The sequence below is a fragment of the Eptesicus fuscus genome, chromosome 16 (genome assembly GCF_027574615.1).
Source record: "Eptesicus fuscus isolate TK198812 chromosome 16, DD_ASM_mEF_20220401, whole genome shotgun sequence".
Classification (NCBI taxonomy): Eukaryota; Metazoa; Chordata; class Mammalia; order Chiroptera; family Vespertilionidae; genus Eptesicus; species Eptesicus fuscus.
In genome coordinates this window covers 42,982,921-42,991,931 of record NC_072488.1, presented here as the reverse complement: position 1 = coordinate 42,991,931, position 9,011 = coordinate 42,982,921, and the positions used below count along the sequence as shown (strand labels likewise).

At 41.5% G+C, this 9,011-nt stretch overlaps 1 non-coding gene across 1 annotated transcript; it reads left to right on the top strand.

Annotated features, from left to right (window-relative positions):
* Positions 1 to 1,191: 1,191 nt before the first annotated feature.
* On the top strand, positions 1,192 to 1,299 carry LOC114233739 (U6 spliceosomal RNA). Its single transcript, XR_003619889.2, has one exon. It is a non-coding gene; the product is annotated as a U6 spliceosomal RNA (small nuclear RNA).
* The last annotated feature ends 7,712 nt before the right edge of the window (positions 1,300 to 9,011 follow it).

Here is a 9,011-nt window from a genome sequence, read left to right as displayed (position 1 = left end):
AGCCGGATCCCATTTGCGCCCCACACAGTTTAGCTCTCAGCCTCCAGTCCCGACGCCGACGAAGCCGCCGCCTCCACAGCACTGCACGCATGCGCGCCTAAAGGGCCTCGGCGCTCCCTTCCCAGCTCCCGGCGCCTGCGTACAGCCCGCACCACGCTCGCCCCGAGGCACGAAAAAGGAGCTGGGTTCCAGAAGGGGTCGCTCTTGCATCTGCTCAGGCATCTTGCACTAGGAAAACTAAAGCACCAGTCGGTATCAATACCTAGGCCTGTTCCTGTGGTACCCAAATCACGGGCATCTCTAACCTGTATTGTCTCACCTCTCCATTGGTCTTCCTGGATTATTGTTGCCTTCAACTACATTAAATTAGATAATATTCACCTGGCACTTAATGTCATGCTTTACATGGTTAAGATTTTACGGGCCTTTATCCTTTCCCCTTGTACTTTGCTTTTGTTTGTTTGTTTGTTTGTTTGTTTTTGCATCCCTATGGCACATATCAGAGCCACTCAAAATGTCAGGAAATTAGAATTCAATTAAAACTTATCCAGTTAAGAGCTTAACACTCTCAAAGTCCTTTCATATGTCATTTCACAATAAAAATATGAGTGGTAGATATTTTCAACCTTTATGTTACTGACGGAAAACCTTGGGTTGAGAGAATTTGAGTAATTTCTCGAGCTCACTCTACTTACCACTTCAACATAAAATCAATCATTGAGGAAAATCTGGGGAAACTCACAAGCCCTGCCTTATGAATAGCAAACAAAATACCACCTACCCGGAGTCTCATGGGTCAGTTTTACCTAGCACCAAGTTGATGTATTTCTTTTATTCACATTAGAAAAAGGCTGAAAGAAAAGTCTTTTATAAAATGTATTTTATTGGATTTTCCTTTCAAACTACAAATCCTGCCTAAGGTAACAGGCCAAAAACAACAAAGAAAAAACCAGCAAGCTCTCCCAAAACTCCAAATAACCAATGTTAAAATTTGTAAAAACCCAGTGGGGTGTTTCCATCCATACATGTCTTCCTATTCATACAAATATACACAAACAGGCTACCTATAAATATTGGGAAATATTCTTCATTCTTTTTTCCAAAAATTTACATGCTAGGCTGTATTTGCTTTTCTGATCACTGGTGTTTCTCCACAACAACTATACATCCTCTCTTTCTAAAATTGTGGCAGTGCTCGCTTCGGCAGCACATATACTAAAAATTGGAACAATACAGAGAGGATTAGCATGGCCCCTGCGCAAGGATGACACGCAAATTCGTGAAGAGTTCCAATTTCTTATTTAAAAAAAAGAAAGAAGAAAGAAAAAAAAAAAACAAAAAATAAATAAATAAAATAAAATTGTGGCATAAGCCCGGCTGGCGTTGCTCAGTGGTTGAGTGTCGAGCAACCTATCAACCAAGAGGTCACAATTCGATTCCCAGTTAGGGTGTGTGCAGGACACAGCCAATCAATGATTCTCTCTCATCATTGATATTTCTATCTCTCTCTCCCTCTCCCTTCCTCTCTGAAATCAATAAAAATATATTTTAAAAAATAAAACATAAAAGAAATAAAAATTGTGGCATAATATGCATAGTATGGCTCCATCATCAATTATTCAACCTGTTATTGAACACTGAAGTTTTGAGTAGTTTTTATACTACAAACATTGCTATATACAAACAGCCTTGTGAACTGATATTTTTATTTCTAAAGTCTAGAATCCTAATAGTGAAACTGTTTGATTAAAAGACATATAATGTAGCTCTAGCCAGTTTGGCTCAGAAGATAGAGGGTCGGCCTGCAGACTGAAGGGTCCCAGGTTCAATTCTGGTCAAGGGCACATGTCTGGGTTGCAGGCCCGATCCCCAGTAAGGAGCATGCAGTAGGAAGCCAATCAATGATTCTCATTATTGATGTTGCTATCTCTCTCCCTTCCTCTCTGAAATCAATAAAAATATATTTAACTAGAGGCCTGATAGTTTCCAAAGAGTTTATACTGTACAAATTCCACTAAACATACAGGAGAATGACCATTTTTCCACAACATCTCTTCTTTCTCTGAAATAAATATCATTGGAACTTGACTAGTTCTTTTTTTTCTTTTGGCCGGTTCTTTAAAGGTTTGGTAGAATTCAGCTCTGAAATATTTCCTCTGGTGCTTTTTCTAGGGCTGCTCTTGAACAACTTTCTCTAGATATTTTATGATATGTAATTTGATTAGAATTTCTCTTTGTCCTCCACAATCATTTTTGTAATATATATTCTCCTAAAAAAAGCATCCATGTCATCTAGATTTTCATTTCTCTAGAGTTGGGCAAAATAACCTCTTAAATTCCTTTCATTTCCTTTATGTTGCCCCCTAACAAGGATTTGTTTATTTCTATGGTATTTACCACCTTCTAACATGTCATATAATTTATTTCTTATGGTTTCTTATCTATTTCTCTCCAATAGAACATGCGCTCTCTGATGTCAGGGTATTTCTCTGTTTTCTTCACTGCTTTGTCTCCAATACCTAGAATGATACTTGGCACACAGTAAAAACTCAGTGTGTGTGTTTAAATATATAAATATACATATATATATATATTTGATTTAAAGAGGAAGAGAGAGGGAGAGAATGATAAAAACATCAATGATGAGACAGAATCATTGATTAGCTTCCTCCTGTATGCCCTCCCCCACCCCCACTAGAGATTGAGCCTGCAATCTGGGCATATGCCCTAATCAGGAATCAAACCATGACCTCCCAGTTCATAGGCCGACACTCACCACTGAGACACACCAGCTGGGCAAAACTTAAGTGTGTGTTTGATGAATGAATGAATGACCCTGATGGGTATAAAATTGTGTGTGTGTGTGTGTGTGTTGTGTGTGTGTGTGTGTGTGTTACGAAACTGTTGAGCATCCTTTCAGATCTACTAACCATGTGCATTTCCTCCTTTATTTTTTAAATACGTTTTTATTGATTTCAGAGAGGAAGAGAGAGGGAGAGGGAGACAGAAACATCAATGATGAGAGAAAATCATGGATTGGCTACCTCCTGCACGGCCCACACTGGGGATTAAGCCCGCAACCCGGGCAAGTGCGCTGACCGGGAATCGAACTGTGACCTCCTGGTTCATAGGTCAATGCTCCGGGCCATTTCCTCCTTTAAAAAAACTTTTTATTTTATTTTATATATTTTATTGATTTTTTACAGAGAGGAAGGGAGAAGGATAGAGAGTTAGAAACATCAATGAGAGAGAAACATTGGTCAGCTGCCTCCTGCACACCCCGCACTGGGGATGTGCCCGCAACCAAGGTACATGCCCTTGACTGGAATCAAACCTGGGACCTTTCAGTCCACAGGCCGACGCTCTATCCACTGAGCCAAACCGGTTTCGGCTAAAAAAACTTTTTAATATTCAATATTTTGTCTAAGTGTCTTCTGCTACTATAAAATTTAAAAGTAATCAATCTTTTTCTTTATGACTTCTTAGTGTTCCTTTTACCTAAGAAGTCATACCAGAAGCATATACACCAAGAAATTATACAAAAATTATCCTAAGCTTTTTAAATTTTTGTTTGCAACTTCACAATTTTCTTTTAATACTTAGATGTTTAATTAATCTAAAATTTATCATTTTTGTGATATGAAGTAGGGACCTAACTTTGTTTTCTTCCAAATGTATTAAATTAATCATTAATTTTCAGATACTAAGTAAACCACTCTTCTCTCCACTTTCATTGAAGTGTCTCTTCCCTTTAAAAAACAAGCAATAGCAACAATAACAAATTATTAAATCCCACATGGGAAGTGAATTTATAGTCATTCTAGCCTGTCTTGCTAATCTATTTCTCCACCCATGGGTCACTTCCATTTGTTTATTCACTAACTGATCCAATAAATATTACTCAGGGCCTACTCTGTGCCAAGAACTCTTCTGGGCACCAAAACAATTAGTGGCAAACCAGATGACAACACAAACTCCTGCCCTTATGGCATGTACAGCCTCGATGGAAAGACAGCTCCGAGGTGAAAGCCAGTTTGGCATACTTAGGAACAGCAAGAAGGCCAGAGGCTACAACAGCATGAGTAAGAGGGAACATAGAGAATGAAGTGATAGCAACCAGGAATGCTTACAGGCTGTATTAGTCTGCTCAGGCTGCCACAACAGAAGCTGGGTGCCTTAAACAACAGGAATGTATTCTCTCACAGCACTGAGGACTGGACGTCCAAGATCACGGTGTGGACAGGTTTGGTTTCTCCTGAGTTCCTCTCTTTTGATTGCATTTGGCTACCTTCTTAATGTGTCCTCACACAGCTTTTCTTTCTTTTTTCTTTTTTTTTAAATTGATTTCAGAGAAGAAGGGAGAGGGAGAGAGAGATAGAAACATCAATGATGAAAGAGAATCATTTATCGGCTGCCTCCTGCATGCCCCACACTGGGGATCGAGCCCGCAACTCAGGCATGTGCCCTTTGAACAGAATCAAACCTGGGACCCTTCAGTCTGCAGGCCAATGCTCTATCCACTGAGCCAAACCGGCTAAGGTCTCACGTGGCTTTTCTATGTGCATATGTATCTCTGGTGTCTCTCTCTCCTCTTATAAGGACACTGGTCACATTGGATTAGGTCCCACTCACATTGGTATTTCATTTAACTGGAAATACCAAATATATTCTAAGCTGTGCTGGGAGTTAAAACTTTATGAATTTGGAGGGGGGCACAATTCAGTCCATAACATAGGCAATTTTAAGAGCTTTGGTTTTGAGATGGGAAAGGTTTTGAGCAAGGAAGTGACATGTAATTTGACTTACATTACATTGAATACATAGTCTTTGCATTTTTTTTTAATTTCTTTATTGATTAAGGTGTCACATATTTGTCCTCATCCCCCCATTCCCATCCCACACCCCTCCCCACGGATGCCCCAACCCCCTGTTGAACTTAACCATTGGTTAGGCTCATATGCATGCACACAAGTCCTTTGGTTGATCTCTCCCCCCTCCCCCTCCCCTCCCCTATCCTCCCTCTGAGGCCCGATAGTCCGATCGATGCCTCCTTGTTTCTGGTTCTGTTCTTGTTCATCAGTCTATGTTGTTCATCATTTCCCCTAGATGAGCGAGATCATCTGTCACTAGAGATATACTTATAAGAACTGAATGTGAGACGAGCAATAATAGTTATGCTGACAGGCAAATGAATCAGTCTGTAGTGAGTTTCTTTCTGGACCAACAGTTCTTTTTGAGACCCAATTTCAATGTCCACCAGTTCCTTATGTGTACATGTCAGCACTGACCCCTCAGCTCTGGATGGTGGACAAATGGTGGTAATGCAGGTCCGACTCCCTCTGGTTTGGTCTCGGCCGGACCCAGGGGCACGGCTTCACCTGGACTCAGGGGCATGTGGCCTCACCCGGACCCAGGGGGCGCGTGGCCTCACCTGGACCCAGGTGTGCGCGGCCTCACCCGGACCCGGGACCCAGCCTCACCCAGATCCAGGGGCACACGGCCTCACCCGGACCCGGGATCCAGCTTCACCTGGACCCAGGGGCGCGAGGCCTCACCCGGACCCAGGGGCGCGTGGCCTCTCCCAGACCCAGGGGCGCGCGGCCTCACCCGGACCCGGGACCCAGCCTCACCCGGATCCAGGGGCACAAGGCCTCACCCGGACCCGGGATCCAGCTTTACCCGGACCCAGGGGCGCGAGGCTTCACCCGGACCCAGGGGTATTCTTTGTATTTTAAGTACTAGAAGATATGGCAGTCAACAAAAATCAAGTGACTGCTTTCATACAATTTACATTTTAGTAGAAAGAAACAATAAACAAATAAATATATAATGTGGTAACAAAATAAAGAAAATAAAGCAAATAAGGGTAAAGATGAATCAGCGGCTGGGTAATGCTATAAACAGGATAGTCAGGGAAGTCATCTCTGCTGAGGTGACATCTGAGCAAAGATATAAAGGAAGAAGGGGAAAGCCATACAGATATCTAAAAGAAGAGCTTTCCAACAGAGGACACAGCAAATGCAAAGGCCCTGGAACAGGAGCATGTTGGGTGTGTTGGGGAATAACAAGGCCAGCTCAGCTGAAGTGGAATGATGTGAAAGAAGGACAAGATGGCATGGCCGGAGTTAAGGTTGTTCCGGAATATGTCCAAAATTTCTTTGATACATTTCACTTCAAGAGGTCAGTGGTTGAGCGAGGATCTATGAACGAGGAGGTCATGGATCAATTCCCAGTCAGGGCACATGCCAGAATTGCAGGCTCGATTCCCAGTAGGAGGGATGCAGGAGGCATGCAGGAGGCAGCCAATTGATGATTCTCTCATCATTGATGTTTCTATCTCCCCCCCCCTTCCTTCCTCTCTGAAATAAAAAAATAATAATAATAATAATAAGTTTTTAAAAAATAGAAAGGACAAGATGAAGGATGGAGAAGTATCAAGGAACCAGATCATGCAAAGCTTTATAAACCACTCAAGGCAATATAGAACATTGCATAAAACATTGGATTTAGGAATCATAAGTGTTACTTTTTAGCCCCTGTGATACTAACCTCACTGGACTTCAGCTTCTAACAAGTGAAAAGTGGGGAAGGAAGGGGATGAGATTAATTAGCTTGCCCATAAGATGTGAGTCTGGAAACCTCCTGTAAACTGACAGATGCTCATAAATATGTATAGCATCCTAAGAAAAAAAGTTTTTTAACTAAGAGTCTATTATTCCATGTTACTCCAAACTTTTATGTTTTCTACTCTCCTTGGACCACTTTAGAAATTCTCATTCCCATCTAAAAATGTCAATATTCTTCAGAGAGAAAAAAGCTATCTTATTCCACATCCTCTGCTTACCATCACTCTATTCCACAATTCCCCACCCTTTTCTTTTACCCACTCTATTTTCTGACCAGCCAGACAAGTACTGAGCAGCTCAATCCAGAGCTCAGTTTCTGCCCACCTAGCAGTTACTGATCAACGCCTCAAAGTACTAGAAAAAGAACAGTCATCACAATCTGTTTCTGTGATCTGGTAACATATATGGGGTTTTTTGTCTCAATGACATCAAGAATCTCATCACCATTTCATCTCAAATGCAAATGTCCTAATAAATAGGATTTGGGGCAACCATTGCTCTCCTTCTGTCTTAAGAATCCAAATCTAACTTTTGAGATAGACACAGGGCTGAGATCCAAGTTTGAGAAGTAGCATAGCCATTTGATGTCCTGCATCAGAACATAAACATGAAGAAAACTTAGTTCTTACTGATATTTGCATTTTGCAGTATTTGTGTCAGACTATAAGGTGAAAACCCAGGTATAGTATACAGAGAAGTTTAGAATCTAACTCAAGAAAACGAACAGTTATTTGTCTGAGTGTTTATCAAAGCTAATACAATGATGACCAGAAATCAGTTAAGGTCGTTCCTGAATATGTCCAAAACTTCTTTGATACATTTCACTTCAGGAGGTGCAGCCAAAATCCACTCTTCTTGAATGTAGGTCAGACTTAGCAAACTGTTCCTAATGAACAGATTGTGGTGAAGTGATGCTATGTGACTTCCAAAGCTAGGCCATAAAAAAGGATACCTTTTCTGCTTGACTCGCCCTTCTTTCTCTTGGATTACTCACACAATAGAGAAAGCCAGCTGCACTGTCACGAGGACATTCATACAGCCTGTTGAGAAGCCTATAAGGAGAGGAATTAAAGCCTGCCAACAACTACCACCAAATCCATAGCCATCTCAGTGAGCCACTTTGCAGGCGGAACATCTAGCCTCAGTTACGCCCTTCAGAGGCTTCAGCTTAAGTCGACAGCCTAAAAGCAATCTCATGAGGGATTCTAGCAAGGACCGCCTAAGTCAGTGCTGAATTCTGGACCTATCTACACTAATAAAAGAGAAAGATGCAAACTGACCGTACCTTCGCGACGCCCACCAGCCAATCAGGAGTGAGTATGCAAATTAACCCAACAAAGATGGTGGGTTAATTTGCATACACAGGCATCCAGTGGCCAGGGGCAGGATGCAGGCGTTTCGCACCGCCCCAGCCGCCCTGGGCCTCTGGGCAGCATGGGAAGGCGGAAAGGCAGCTTCGGGCGGAGCGAAGGCAGAAAGGTGGCTCCAGGCTGGAGCAAAGGCTGTACCAGCAGCCAGGGTAAGAAAGGCCCATTCTGCACGAATCTTCGTGCATCAGATGTCTAGTACAAATGATAAAAAAAAAAAAAGCCCTGGCTCAGTTGATTGGGTGTCTTTCTGAGCACTGAAAGGTTGCTTGCTAGTTTGATTCCCAGTCAGGACACATGCCCAGGTTGCCACCTTGATCCCCAGTAGGGGGCTTGCTGGAGGCCACCAATCCATGTTTCGCTCTCACATTGTTTTTTTTTTTTTTTTCCCCTCTCTCTCCCTCTCCCTTCATCTCTTTCTCTTTCTAAAAATCAATAAAAATATTTATAGAAAAGGAAGTTTTAAAAAATGTAATGTACATTATTCATTTGAGCCATTAAGTTTTGGTGTAAATTTTTTATGCACCAGTACAAAACTAATGCATTTGCTATCTGAAGATTAGGGTCTCAATTCATTAAAAATACACATAAAAACATGATACATCAATCAGTGAACAATGATCTGGGATTTAGAAACAATAGAATTTTTACTAGAACTCTAACTTAAGTAATATTAATAGTTTGTTCAAGCATAAAATAAGAATAATCCTTACTTTCAGGATTTTCATCTTATAAATGCCTTACCCCTCTAGCACTGGGTGCAGAGTTTACACACTAACTACAACAACAATTCACAAAAAAGCTCCACTTCAAGAATGGAAGCATGAAGAGTTCTCCCCAGTGAACCAACCATACCAGTGAAAATTATTTTTAAAAAAGAACTACTTAAAGTCTCTGTAAATTGTCCAAAGGGCATACAGCAAGTAAAAAAAAAAAAAATGTATCCAAGAAAATCTACTAAATCTCAGTAGAGAGTCTGTAGCACTTAACCTGTGACCTACTATCTCTGTGTGATGGA